This window comes from Macadamia integrifolia, chromosome 4 (assembly GCF_013358625.1).
Source record: "Macadamia integrifolia cultivar HAES 741 chromosome 4, SCU_Mint_v3, whole genome shotgun sequence".
Classification (NCBI taxonomy): domain Eukaryota; kingdom Viridiplantae; phylum Streptophyta; class Magnoliopsida; order Proteales; family Proteaceae; genus Macadamia; species Macadamia integrifolia.
Genome location: NC_056560.1, coordinates 9,878,984 through 9,894,581, shown reverse-complemented (window position 1 = coordinate 9,894,581; position 15,598 = coordinate 9,878,984). Strand labels below are relative to the sequence as shown.

The following is a 15,598-nucleotide window of genomic DNA, read 5'->3' as shown; positions in this document are numbered from 1 at the left end:
AGAGAGAAATGAAGGGTTTTAAAAATAAGGGTTTTTCTGCCCTTAAAACAGAACTGCACAAAGGACCGGCGGGTCCTGAAAATAGCCCACCCACAGGTGTGAGATTTTAGGCCGAAAAATCCTAAATTTTGGGAAATTGTTATTCAAGCCTTTTGGGACCTGTTTTTGCATAAAATATAGGCTAATGTGCAATTAATCTTCATGCATGCTTATTTGTACGATACAATATAGAACTCAAATGCTCGAGATGCGTGCTATGATGATGAAATGCACTATGACTACATAATGGGAGGCTTGATGTGCATTGATTTTGTGCTTACATGAAATGAATGTGGCACTTAATTGTACCTAATCTTGATGCAATCCAGGTGCAAAGCATCATGGTATGCACTAGATCTGGCAATAGTGCAAGAGGGGCCCCACGTGGCTCCTGTCCTGTTAGACGACCACTAACCCTCGGGGACCTTGACCATGGGTGAGTCATAGATAAGAAGATATAGTTAAGGACTCACCTACACCTGAAATTCTAGATCCTCCTCCTGTTGTTACTCCCAATGATGTTGCGGCTCTTATTCAACAGTCGTAACAGGCATTCCAACAACAGTTACTCCAACAGTAGCAGACCATCATGAATGCTGTGCACCAATAGTTACACCCTGGTCAACACCCTCATGGGGTAACTTTCCCACCAGATCCTCTCGTGGTGCCATGTGTCAAAGTTCAACCGAGGGGTGCTTCTCCTCGAGCACCACCTATTGAGACACAAGGGAGTGCACTACCTGTAGTGCCAACACAGGACCAACCAGGGGGTACTCCACCTGTGGCACTTCATGGTTCCCTCCTTATGGCACTCCTCTATATATGGTGCCACCCCCATACCAATATTACCCAACTTATCCTCCATACTATCCACTAGCAACCACTACTGCAAAGGTGGTGAAATCATTTAAGAGACACTTGCCACCTATATTCACAAAGGTGGGAAGTGATCCATTAGAGGCAGATCGGTGGATCCAAGAAATGGAAAAGATATTTGAGGTGGTAGAATGTACAGAACCTCAAAAGCTCATATGTGCTGGGTTACAGTTAAGGAATTGAGTTGATTCATGGTGGAGGGCCTCTAAGCTATTTTGGTGGCAACCCATCCGGAAATAGCATGGGAGCAGTTCAAGGAATTGTTGTTATCAAATTATTACCCCACTAGCTTCAGAGATCAGAAAGAGACTGAATCCTCAGCTTTAACTCATGGAAACAAGTCGATTTTTCCAACAACAGTTTGAGAAGTTATTTTACTTTGCTCCTCCACACATGAAAATAGTGGAGGAAAAAGGCAAAGGAATTTTTGAAGGGGCTAAAAGTATCTATTGGCACCATTTTAGTAGCCATGGACCTTATTGATTTTGCCCAAATTGTTCAGAAGGCTAAGACTATAGATGACAAGTAGAAGGGAGAATTTTCCACCACACCTAGACTTTGCAAGAGATCCAATCCCTGTGCAGATTTGGACAACCCGAACAAGAATTTCCATAGGCCATATAATTATGGTCCATCATATCAACGGCCCTATAGGTCATCGGGATACATACCCCGGCCAGCCAGTAGACCGGGTACTACCTCTTTTCGTCCGAATACTAGCACAGTGCCTATGGTACCATGGCCACCTCGTCCTCCTACTACACAGGGCCAAATACAAAGGGCACTAGTACCAGTACTAGCCTCTTAGAACAGCTGCTATGTATACCATTCACTCAGGCATTTTGCCAAGGATTGCCCGTAAAAACCAGTTATGGTACAGAATCAGCCTCCTGTTCATAGACCCGCCTTGACTCAAGGTGGTCCACCTCAAGGAAGAATGTATGCATTATCAGCTGAAGAGGTTGAGGCAAGCCCCGATGTTATAGTAAGTACCCTATCTATCTCGGGTATACCAGCTTATGTATTATTTGACACTGGTGCATTACATTCTTTTATATCTAAAAGATTTGCTAGAAAGATTGACATGACACCTAGGGCTCTAGAAAATAAATTGATTATTAGCACACCCATGGGTAAGGTGGCACAGTTAAATGAAGTGTATGGGCCCTGTCCCATTCATATAGGTGGAAAGAAGCTGGATGCCCAACTTATCAAATTCGATATGCAGAATTTTGATGTTATCTTAGGCATGGATTGGTTCTTTACTCACCGAGCAAATGTGATATGTGCCGAGAAGAAAATTAAGGTGGTGAGTGATGATGGTGAAGAGCTTGTGTATCAAACAGATAAGATAAAATGACCTAAAGAGGTTCTTATCTCTACATTATAGGTGGTAAAATTATTAGAAGATGGATGTCAGGGCTACCTAGCTTCAATACAAGATGTAGACGCAAAGGTCACACCATTAGAGGAGTTGAATGTAGTTAGGGAGTTCCCCGATGTCTTCCCAGATGATCTAACTCGACTCCTGCCTGTCAGGGAGTTAAAGTTTGCCATTGATTTGATTTCTGGAACGACACTAGTGTCTAAAGCTCCATACAGAATGGCACCACCCAAATTAAAGGAGTTACAAAACCAGTTGCAGGATTTGTTAGAGAAAGGATTTATACGACCAAGTGTTTCTCCATGGGGTGTACCAATTCTATTTGTCAAAAAGAAGGATAGGAGTTTGCATATGCACATTGACTACCGGGAGTTTAACAAATTGACCATCAAGAATTGGTATCCATTGCCACACATAAATGATCTTTTTGATCAGTTGCAAGGTGCTAAGGTATACTCGAAGATTGATCTCAAGTTTGGTTATTATCAAATCAAGATAAAGAGCAATGACATACCCAAGACAGCCTTTAGAACTCGGCACGACCATTATGAATTCCTACTGCTGTCTTTTAGGTTAACTAATGTGCCAGTAGCTTTTATGGACCTGATGAATTGAGTATTTTATGATTCCCTTGATAAGTGGGTCATCATTTTCATCGATGACATCTTAATATACTTGAAAACTGAAAAAGAGCATGCACAACACTTGCGAATGGTACTTCAAAGATTAAGAAAACAACAGTTATACGCAAAATTCAGCAAGTGTGAATTTTGGTTGAAACAAGTTGGATTCCTGGGACACATAGTGTCTGAGAATGGGATCGAAGTTGACCCAAGGAAAGTAAAAAAAATAGTAGAGTGGGAAGCTCCCAAGAATGCCACAGAGGTCAGAGGTTTCTTAGGATTGGTTGGCTAGTACCGGCGGTTCATTAAGAACTTTTCCCAAATCGCCGCTTTAATGACCAGTTTGACCAGAAGGGGGGTAAAGTTTGAATGGTTAAAGGAGTGTGAAAGTAGTTTTCAGGAGCTAAAGAAACAATTGGTGTCAGCCCCAGTACTGACGATACCAGAAGGTACTAGTGGAATGATAGTCTACATGGATGCCTCCAAAGCTGGACTAGGTTGTGTTCTTATGCAACATTGCAAGGTGGTGACATATGCATCTAGACAGTTGAAGGAGTATAAAAAGAGCTATCCCACTCATGATTTAGAGTTGGCGGCATTTATCGTTGCCTTAAAAATCTGGTTCCATCACTTGTATGGGGAAAAGTGCGAGATATTCAGTGATCACAAAAATCTCAAGTACTTCTTCACCCAGAGAGATTTGAACATAAGTCAGAGGAGATGACTAGAACTCATAAAGGATTATGACTATGACATACAGTACCATCCAGGTAAGGCTAATGTGGTGGCTGATGCATTAAGCCAGAAAGCTCAGACTATATCACTTGCTTATTTGGCCACCAGCCCACAACTGAAGCAAGAAGCCATATTGATCGATGAAATCATTTTGAATAAAGGATCAACCTTAGAGCTTGATCAGCAGCCAAAAAATATCAAGCAGTTAACTATATCTCTGGCGGCCCTACAAGTACAACCATCCATTAAGTATGAAACAATCATGAAACAGCCCATGGATCCTGAATTACAAAAAATCATAGTTAAAATTCAAGAGCAAAGGATGGACGATCCTGATTTCACAATAGGTAGTGATGGAGCACTATTGTTTCAAGATAGGTTATGTGTAACCAATGACATGGGAATACAAGATAAGATAATTAAAGAAGCACATAGTTCTAACTACACACTTCACCCTGGAAGTACCAAGATGTATAAAGACCTTAAGCAAAGTTATTGGTGGCCAGGGATGAAGATTACAGTAGCTCTATATGTTGCTCAGTGTTTCACGTGTCAAAGGGTCAAGGCAGAATGGCATCGATCATATGGCACTCTTCAGGCACTCCCAGTACCAGAGTGGAAATGAGACATGATTACTATGGATTTTGTCATTGGGCTACCCCGTTCACCAAGGGAATGGATGTAATTTAGGTGGTAGTTGACAGGCTTACTAAAACTGCCCATTTCATTCCAATCAAGACTACCTACTCTATGGACAAGCTAGCACAACTTTACATAGAGAATATTGTTCGCTTACATGGAGTACCAGTGAGTATTGTGTCAGACCGAGACCCAAGTTTCACATCTAAATTCTAGAAGAGCCTCTAGTATGCCATGGGGACATTGGTGAACCTAAGCATTGCTTTCCATCCTCAGACTGATGGGCAATCTGAACAGACCATACAAATATTAGAAGATATGCTCAGAGCCTATGCAATGGAAATGAGTGGTAGTTGGGAAGAAAACATACCTCTTATGGAGTTTGTTTATAATAATAGTTATCAAGCCACGATCGAAATGGATCCATATGAGGCATTGTATGGCAGAAGGTGCAGAACTCCCTTATATTGGGATGATGTAGGAGAACGACGAATGCTTGGGCCAGAAATGACACAGATGACTTGTGATAAGGTTGATGTCATCCGCGAGATCAAGGCGGTCCAATCCCATCAAAAGAGCTATGCGGACAACTGCAGAAAAGATATGGAATTCCAAGAGGGGGAGAAGGTCTTCCTAAAAATCTCTCATACCAAGGGCTTACACAGGTTCCATAAGAAGGGCAAATTGAGTCCAAGATATGTTGGCTCATTTGAGATCTTGAAACGGGTTGGCTCAGTAGCATATATGTTGGCCCTTTCGCCATCTTTCAGCAACGTACACAATGTATTCCACGTTTCGATGTTGAAGCGGTATGTACATGATACATCACATGTGCTAACTATGGAACCAGAGTACTTAGAGGTTGATATGACTTATGAGGAGCAGCCTGCTGAAATCCTAAACCAGAAGATAAAGACTCTTCACAACCAATCCATTGCTTTTATAAAGGTGCGATGGGCCAACCATTCACTTGAGGAAGCATCCTGGGAGAAAGAAGATGACATCCAAGCTAAATATCCTCATCTATTCGGACAATTTGGTAACTTCAATTTCGATGATGAAATTTTTAAAGAGGGTCCAATTTATTAACCGGTTGGTTCGATTTGTTCTTACAGGGTCCGAACCGAAATGGGTTGACGCTAGTGCCTTATAATACATGACGGCAAAGGTTATCAAATGTCGGGTGGCTGGACAAGGTTGAGCTAGTACCCAAAGTGATTCGCACACCTAAGTCGTGCCCTTGCACATATCACAAGGCCCATGTATGAATAAAAAATGTGTATTGTTATACTTGAATGATAAGAACTTAGTCTACAACACGTTGCGAAAGTGAGGTACGTGTTAAGATTTTGTTTTCCTCTAAAATACAACAAGATTGGCTTGTTTGGCCAATTGGTGGGTGTCACTGGTAGGAGCGAGACCCACCAGTGTGATCTACCTGTGTGGGTAATGTGGACCCCAGCATTCCTAGGTTGGGTGAGCACGTGTATTTTGACCTCCTCATCGTAATGAGGTCTCGTATGCCTGATGATGTCAGCTACTTCGCTCGAAAACACAATTTAATATGTTTTGGTCTATAAATGGGCAAAACCAAAAGGACCTTAGAAGATATTTATTGGCCACGGTATAAATAGCACTTATACCTTTCACTCTCTCCCATTTATGATTTTCAGCAAAGGTTGGTGAGAGGAGTAAAGAGTAGGGGAGAAAAGAGGAGGAAGAAGAAGAAGAGTGGGAAGAAGGCTTTCCCCTTAGATTCCGTAGCCACATTTTACCTTTTTGTCGTCGGTATTGTCACCGGTGCCTTGAGATCTACATATTGAGGTAAGTAATGCCATAAACCCTTAAGATGTGATGTAACCCTTTTATATATGGTTGAATCTAAGGAATAATGAAATCCTTGTGTGATTTCCTTGAAGGATTTAAGAAGGGAAACAAATATTTGTGAGTTATTGAAGTGGCATTTGTGATTGGGAAGAGAATCCCAAGATTTGGGGTTTTTTAAGCTAAGTTATGATTTCTTTCCCCAAATCTTGATGATGACTTAGATCCATAGAATAATCAAGTAAATGAGGCTTAGGAAGTGTGGGAAATGAAGTGGGAGCCACCCTATTGGGTAGAGGTGGAATGAACGAAGGAAGAAAAATAGCAAAACCCACAGAACACCGGTGGGTGGTCACACCTACCAATGTGACCCCCTAGTCTTACTTGAGCTTTTGGCTCAACCGTGGGTGCCACACCTATCAGTGTGACCCACTGGTCTTCTCTAGGTTAACCAGCGAATAAGACTGGCGGGTGCCTGACCCACCGGTGTGATCTACCAGTCTCGCGAGTGCTTTTGGTTCTACCAGCAGGTAGAACCGGTGGGTGCCAGACCTACCAGTATGACCAGCTAGTGTGGACATTTTGCACAGGTGGGTTCTCCTACCTACCTGTATGACCCACCAGTAGCCCAAATGAGCTCTGTTTGAGCTCAAACTCACCGACAACTTTCTTCACGCTATTATATACGTCATGACTATAACCTACATCATTTATGGTCCCAAATCGGATGCATTCTAAACTCCTTATCTATGCTAGGTTTTGAGACACTCATCCGACCCCATTCAGTTGGGATAAGGTTATGATTGTTGTTGTTTGTTGTTGTTTCGAGACACTCGTCTTCACTTCAGATCTTACCCGTACCGTGAGTATAGATTCTTCTACAAGAATAGGTAAGTGGGGAGAGGACTTTGATCTTATTTTCGTAGTGTTTTTGGCATCCTATGCATTCATAGACTATATTGACATTCCTATTACCATTCATATGCATATGCTTGATGTATGAATGATGCATTTAGAACTGAACATGTTGTATCTTAAATTTTTTATGCTTGTTTTTGCTTGAAATCATGAGAATGGATTTATCATATGTTTGAACATGGTGATGATTTATCAGACATGTGTGCTATTTCTAGAATATATGCCATAGTCGGCTTGGAAACAAATGCATTGGTACACTGTGGAATGGGACACAAAAGTATTATACAATTGTACTATCTCATATAGGAGCATGTGGTTAGGATTTCATATTTCCTCGTGCTACGACCCTTCCTAACAGGGGTTTACGTGTTGGGTTATCACTGGGGGGAAGCATCGGTCACAGACCGCCGTGGTGGTTAGAAGTACGCCTGGCTGATCATTAGGACAGTTGAAAACCTTGGTGATATATTCAGAGAGCCAATCATACTGCTTTTAATTTCTGATGTGGTTCGGCCACGATTTACTTTTCTGAGTGCTCATGACTGACCTTCTCCGACAACCTTATGGGCATATCACGGGATGGAGAATGCATCTCGTACCCAAGGTATACATGTACTGTGGTTGTGAGTAATATGTTACCTATGACCTAGTAATGATTGTTTAGATGAAATAAGATTAAAATGAATCTCATGCATATAGTATCATTTGAAATACATTTGTTTGTGTGTGTCTTTCTTTCCATTTACTGAGCTAGTGAGCTCATCCCTCGTTTACACACCTTTTTAGATGATTTTATAGGCTATTCAATAGAGGATCTCAAGTCGGGTCCTATCGACATAACCTCAGTGGGGGATTGGTTGGTCCCCGAAGAATTCGAACACTGTAATGGCTGCCCGTGTGAGGGTTGTATTGCAGGGCAGCAATGACAGATTCTATTTATTGTACTCTTTTTTATTCTTTTTGAATAGTTTCCTTTTTGTGCTCTAGATAGTTAAATTGCTATCTTTTGTGTAAATATCATGCCTACGGGTCCACATGTAAATACTTTATTTATAACAATTTAGGTATCAAGAATATATGAAAAATTACAGGTAATCATTTATAACAAGACTTCTGCTGAACTAGAATATTATATTTTATGATTACTTGTGGTCTGCTGTGCTGTGGTTACTGTATCAGATGATCCTGGTGGTTTTGGGTTACCCGGAGGGAACCAAGTCACCTGTCCGGTTCTATGTAAACGGTGAGTGAAAAGTGTAATTATGTTTTTTAGGAAATCCTATTAGCTGCTATTGTGTTTCCTAAATTAGAGATAGAGGTAGTTTCTATTTTGTATTAGTTTCTAATTTGAGTTAGTTGCTTTTTTGTTTAGCTGCTATTTTATTCAGTTTCTATTTTATGTTAATCTATTATTTTGAAATTTCAAACCTTTATATAAAGAGGATCTGCTGTGGACACAACGGATGATTGAATTAATGAAGGTGCGGCAGTTTTTTGCTTGTTCCATCTCCTACGAAAGGAAGACAACAGTTGGGATAGCTGTGGGTGAGATACCCAGGCTGAGATAGCCATTCCCACCCACATCTATCTTGACTTACATCTTCTTTTCTTCTTCTTTTCTGTTCTCTGTTGTTGTTTTCTATGAGAGAGAGGTTTGTAAGTGTTTGAAGCATCGATTGAAGGCACAACAACATCCATAGTTGCAGAGCAAGGAACAGACATATATCAGCCATCGATTTCTTAGACATATGTATCGCCCAGGCATGTTTCTCAACTTTTGTTCATCACTTTTGAAGACCCTTTGGAAGGATTACGGACCACATCAAGGAAGCCACTGGACCAGAGTTTCATCCCCTACTGGGTTGTCAAACTCCACTCGCAGGTTTCTCCCTGCTTCTGGCCAAAACCCAGCTTTGCTTGGGATTGCTAGCTGTTGTTGGATTGTTGTTGCTGAGCTGTTTCTTAATACTATGAGAAGGTTTTGGAATTATTTCTGCTTACTTCTGGACATATTTGATCTCCTAATTCCTGGGTTCTTATTTCCCTTTATTTCTATCTCTACTTCTGATTTCTGTTGAACTAATTGAAGAGGTCAGATCTGAAATTGGTTTGAGTTTATATATTAGAAGTTTATTTACTTAGTGTAACCTACTTCGACATTACCTTTGACCTTGGTCACCTCCACGCCAATCTCTGTGGGTGGTGGAAGAAAGAGCAGAGCGCTCAAGTGAAGGTGTAGAATCTATGGCACATCTCTTGGTCTCCTCACTCATGAGGTAGCTACACGCCTCATCAAGGGATGGAAGAGGTGATTGGCCCAAAATCTATATCAGGATCTACTCATAGTCTGAATTCAGCCCACCTAAAAGAATCAGGGCATGCTCTTTTTTAAGAGATCAATAGTCCTTCGCTTCATCATCAAGATTGGTCAACTAAAGATCTCAGTAATAATCATACTCCTCGTAGAGTCCTAGAACCATATTATAGTCATCAGAAATGAACTTAGTCCCTTGCTTCATGGAGAGGGCTTGTTGAAGAAGTTGGTAGACTTTCTTAGAGTCAACTACCCTATCATAAGTCTTGTAGACACTATCCCAAATATTCTTAGTAGTTTTCTCCTTATAAATCTCCTACCTATCTTAGGTTTCATGGAGAAAGTAGTCAAGTCATAATAGTAGAGTTTGCAGTTTCCCATTTCTGGTACCCTGGGTCTGCGACAGCGGGAACCTTGATAGCCCCAGTAATATACCCTAGCTTCCCTCTACTCCATAGGGACAGCTTCACAGAATGTGACCAATCCAAGTCGTTGATACTATCCAACTTCACCCGAGAAATCTGAGTGTTAGGATTGTCAAAGATAGTCGAACTGGGGTTGGTACTACTTAACCCACCAGAAATAGCTTCCATAGGTTCCGTGAGATCAAACATGATGTAAGGGTACTTCTTAAACAATACCAATGGAGATCCAAACCAAGGGGCATACACAAGTCCCAAATATTGTCTTCTCAGGACCCAAAGAAAAAAATTCCAGCAAGCTATTAAGCCATGAAACCTTGAGAGAAAGCCATTAAAAAACACTTATAACTATAGAGCTTCATCCCAATAGCATATACAAGCATCATATGAGGTAGCGCATTCAACAAAAACAACCAATGACAACACTACTAGTCATTTTCAGACCAAACAACCTAAAAACAGAGAAGATGTCAATACCTAGTAGCAAGGAGAGATTTGAATTGTGTTCCAACACCATACCAAATCACAAGCCAGCACTTGGTTTGAAAATGGTCCTGAGAGAGAGGGGACCTTGGGCGATTCTTTCAAGCCCAACCACATCTCCATCCAAGCTTTGAGGAGAGAGAAACAAGGAGGAGAATCTAGAGTTGGCAGTAATCCAAGGGAGCTCCTCATGTCTCGGTTTGGGCTTCAAATGGTCCTCTTGGACTTCAAGCTCCTTCCAAGTGTCTTCAACTGCAATCTAGAACTCCATTAGGTCATCTTGTATACTCTTCTTACATAGTATAGCCTTTGATGGACTCTTTTGCTTCTAGGGTTCCAAGAGAGACTTAAAGAATGAAACTAGGATGCTTGATTGACTCTCAAACCCTTGTACAAGCTCTGGTACCAAGTTAAAAATAAGGAGTAGGGTTAGAGATGAAGGAAGAAGAGAGGAAGGAAGAAGAAGGAGAGAAGATGAGAGAAGGAGAAGGGGAAATGAGAGCAAAATGTGGGGAGCATTTCTTGTTCTTTCCACTTATATTAAGTTCAACTAGAACTTTAGGGAAATTATATCAAATCTCCCTAGGGAGGTACAAGGGAAAAAATAAAACACAGGTTAGGACAACATAATATAAAAACAATTCCTAAACTAGCCCCATTACATAAACTCCAACAGAAATTGCAACTCTCTATTAAGGCTATATATCACCCTAAAACTTACCTTTGCCAGCAGTTGATGCATCCTCAGGGGGCCGAAGTAATTCGCAGCGATAGACAGTAGCTCACTCACAAGGATGGAGCACAATCTCAGGGAAGAAGGTGTAGTTTCCACCCTCACTAGCAGGGATGGAGCTCAGTTGCTGTAATGGAGCACATTCGCAAGGAAGAAAGATTAGGGTATGGATGGAGCTTGATCACTGGGATGTGAGTTTGGTCCTTTGTTCTCCACGGTGAAGGGTTAGGGTACATTGGGTTTGGGTTTTAGTTTTTTTTTTTTTTTTAAGTGTTTTAGGCAAAAAGTAGTCTATTCAAATCCGCACTTAATAGAGACTGGCGGTAGGGGGTCCGGTTCTAATTGTTAGTAATGTAAGGGTGGAACTAATGTGCAGAGCCTACACCCAGCTGCAGACTATCATGCAACTGCTTGAGGCATTGGTGGTTGTGCAATCTGTCAGGTACTGTCAAAACTCAACTCATGCCTAACACCCAAAATGCCATAAATTAAGCTTTTTAATTAGCTTTTGTTTTGTTTAAATGTCGTTGTCAAATTGTTTCACTCTTTTATTCTGGAGCTCTAAGTTAATTGAGTCTTACAGGAGGATTTTGGTTATTTTGCCTCAACCAGTGATAAGCCAGGTAACCACAACTTTGAGCTCTTGAAGAAGCTGTTCCTCCCTAACAAATCTGTACTGCCTGTCCAACTTCCTGCCCAGACCACATGCAACTGTCTTTTGTGGACTCTGCTAGGGATGGAACCATGTATACTGCTCCATTCCCAACTTGTGCCTTCTGAACAAGGAAATGACTAACAAAGTAATCATAGTAACTTCTTCAAGACTCGGAACTAGAGAATGATATGCTCAAACATTTGAGTTGAAAATGTAATTTGCAGTATGCTCAAAGAATGGAACACAAACAAATGCCGTGCCATGGTGGATGTGTTCAACTGCCAAGGTGTCGGATGGTGCAAGATGGCCAAGGAGCTACCCTTTCTCAATGCATCCTGTGGCACTCTATGGCTCTGTCTGGCTGCTGATGTTAAGTAATGGCTCAAGTTGCTGGACCCGGTTGGAATGGTGAACCATTGTCTATGCCAATAAACCAGGTGAGAACCCTTTTGGCTGTTTGTGTAGTTCTAAATGGTGGCATAATACGAAGGCTTTCCTAGTAATAGGAAGACTATCGTATGGTAATGATATATTTTTGCCACTGCAGGGAAGTTGGTTCGGCTACCAAAAGGTGTCTCACTACCTGTAACCCTCAAAGTCCTGGAGTATAAACTCTTCCCCTTATGTCCTTTCGAGGTCGAATCTTAATGATAGTCCTTGAAAATTTTTATCTCCATCCATGGTGATCTTGATTCTTATTTGGTTAATTGCATATATGCCTATGCTAGCATAAAGATACTTTCCTTCTTATCCCCTTGCTATTTCTGATGCAGTCAATCACATCCAGCATCTTTATTGCACCTAGGCCTACTCGACATGTTCAACTCTAGTGGATCTGTGGAGCATTATGAAGTTCAGAAGTCTACTAACAAGAAACCAGTAACTGTTTGTTATTGAAGTTGCATCCAAGCATCCAAGGATCCAAGTTTGCTCAGTGAGAATAGTTCACCAACTGCAACCATAGTCCCCAAAGTCAGGGTATGTGGCCGGTTTGATACCTTCTTGTCAGAGTCCACTGAAGTGCACTGTGGGTACCTAGGAACCGAATTCAACTACGACCCTGACTTTGACTGTCCTGGCCTCTAAAGGAAGAGAATGTACAGATGGCCTGTTGAAACTCTCAAGTATATGAGATTTGGTGGCTGAAGAAAATGTCACCATTGTTGGGAGGGTTTAGGGGTTGGAGAGAGAGAGCCTGTATGGGCACTGGGTCTATTGGGCAACAAGATATATTTGTTGAGAGTGAAGATGTATGGCATCTGCCATGCATCACTGATATGCTACGTATGCAAAGAGAGTTGAGGGGTAAACTCTTTCTTTAGGGGCAAAGAGAGTCAGAGCAATATTATTACTATTGTTTGATCTTATCCAGATTCCACAGCCCCCTTTCATCTCGATGGAGCCTCTTTAATGCTTATAATGTTGGCTGATCTCATGGAATTGGTTCCTATTTTTATTTATCCTGAGCTTAAACATGTGCTAAACTATTCACAGGGTTGTAAATTTGGTTGTGCTGATTGTAGGGAGTGACAACATACATTGACCTTGAAAATTGGTATCTCTCTCTCTCTCTCTCTCTCACACACACACACACAAACACATTGGAAAAAGAACTCTGCTTGTCCGTGTTCCCCATGCCAAGTAATGGGGAAGTGGAGGCAGAGGCAGAGGCAGAGGCAGAGGCAGCGGCAGAGCCAGAGCCAGAGCCAGAGCCAGAGGCAGGGGCAGGGGCAGGGGTATGGGTCGCAAGGGAGTATCTTCACCCAGGGATAGCACTATTTTTTAACACCCACTACGTGTACCTATGCTTGGGGGTAGTGTTCTTTCTTCTATAATTGTCCATTGTCCTGTTCTAAAAAATCTTTTCAGATAGATGTATAAAAGGGTTTTTAAAATAAGTTGAAAGTAACATATTATTATGTCATTATTAAAAGGTATAACTATCATGCTTATTTTTCGAGAGTATTCGTGTAAAATCACATTATTACTTTTTTTGAAAATTTTTGTGTTAGTTAAAATGGGAAAAAAATACGATTGCAAATTATTTTAACACCTTAAGGGGTGTCGATATGGGAGGAAGAGTGTTGGAATATCACAGGAGGGACTATAATGAATCTGTATATTTGGAGTTATGAAGGCGTGGCTAGGGCACATATTGTGTTTTCTGACTTGTGTTTCTTGGCAGGTATCTGGCATTGGATGTATTGGGATCTAGAAATATTCTGTGATAAGTGTAAAAGAATTGTCTTCTTGAAACTTGTTCCTTGGCTAACCATCGGTATGTATATTTCATGAAGATGTCAATTTCAATGATTAAGATGATAGAGAAATTATAGAGGTTTTCTTTGGAAAGGAAACAATGAAAGTTCAGATTCCAAGCGAGAGTTGCCAAAAGGATAATTTGAGAGTGTAGAGCTAACACGTTTAAAAGAAATGGATGAAACTGGGGAAATTGCAATAGATGTTTGTGAGAAAGCAAATGACTTTGGGTTGACAAGAGGAAAATTTGAAGTGTGTCAAAATCCAAAAATCTGTAAAAGATTTCCTATCAAAGGAGGAGTCTGCAAATGTTAACTTGGAGAAAATTGAGAATCGGCTGCAATGAAACCTTTATTCATACCAAGAGTGGGCTAAACCAAGTGGAAGTTAAGAGTACCCCATTATTTCAGATTTTAGAAGAGCAGCAATTCAATGAGAGAGAGTAGATTCAATAAGGTGACCATGTGCAGTAAGTTTAGGAATTAGGATCGAATTGTTTTATTATAATCCTCTCATGGCAGTAGAACAATAGCCATTTTCATCAAGAAATCTATCAGGAAAATAAAATAAAATATGATGCATAAGGTCCCATGAGGGGATTTAGAATAACTGGCTAATATTAAAAAAAAAAAAATGGGTGAATTTAATGGTGAATTAATATTCTTAATTTAGTGGCAACTTTGTGCAAAAAATACCAAAGAGTAGGACCAACTCCAGCCCATCCAACTCGAAACCCCACCAAAGTGGGACTCAGATAAAATTACAATATCACCACGACCTTTTTAATTATCGACTATATATCTATGAACAGTAATTCTACAACAAGCAATGATATTTCTTTCTTGCCAATGTGAAATATAGTTTTTAAAAATATAGGTTTCATTTGAAGATGTATTAAAGTTGAAGTGCTTTTATAAAAATTTTACCAAATATTTCTATGTTAAAAAAAAAACATATGCTCCAACTTTCCTTACAAATGCTATCAAAAAGTTTAGATTTGGGTCATGTCAATCTGGCTAGTCTTAGCAGCCATCAATGCCAATGACTATTCAGTAAAGGTAAGAAGGTGATTTGGAATAATGTTCTTACACTATCTGGTCTAAGTTTGGTTTGTAGAAAGCCCCCATGTTCTCTCATGCCGAGGGATTTGTTTTGATTAAATCTTAATTATTCCCACATGTTGGATGCCTATTTTCCATTTCTCAACATCAATTTGTACCAAATTAAATACTATTAGTACAAGGTTTTCGCAGTTTTGGGTTAATGTTCCAAAAAAATCGTCTCCTATTTCTTGGGAATCGTTGTCTTAGGTTTTAGAAGTTGTGCTACTCATAACAAGGCCCAGTTGGTTAAACTTGCTTGAAGGTTATTAAATCAACCTTAGGATTTATGGGCTACAGATATCAAGGCTAAGCCTTGAGGTAGCCTGCCTGGTTCAAACCATGGTTTTAAAAACAATTATCAGTTTGGATATATCAGTGGAATGGTTCTAAATAGGGGTAGATTTAGAGGGCAAAACCATCTGATTTGGCCGATATGAATGAACTGTTTTTTCGGTATCCCGATACCGTTGTTTTAAATCATGGTTCGGACTTTCCTATTTGGTTAGCATCAAACACCAGAGTCCGGTCGAACCGTTTGAATTTCAAAATTAAGCTTAGAAAACACCCGCCAATGCATCATCATATCAGGGA

The 15,598-nt window shown here is 40.5% G+C and overlaps 1 long non-coding RNA gene across 3 annotated transcripts; it reads left to right on the top strand.

Moving 5' to 3' along the window:
* The first annotated feature begins 10,354 nt into the window (after nucleotides 1-10,354).
* On the top strand, nucleotides 10,355-13,099 carry LOC122075166. 3 transcript variants are annotated; one of them, XR_006139197.1, is made up of 4 exons: nucleotides 10,355-11,432; nucleotides 11,603-12,082; nucleotides 12,193-12,327; nucleotides 12,419-13,099. It is a non-coding gene; the product is annotated as an uncharacterized LOC122075166 (long non-coding RNA). The 3 variants fall into 3 exon arrangements; XR_006139196.1 differs by having other exon boundaries at nucleotides 11,574-12,082; XR_006139195.1 differs by having other exon boundaries at nucleotides 10,355-12,082; nucleotides 12,419-13,098.
* The last annotated feature ends 2,499 nt before the right edge of the window (nucleotides 13,100-15,598 follow it).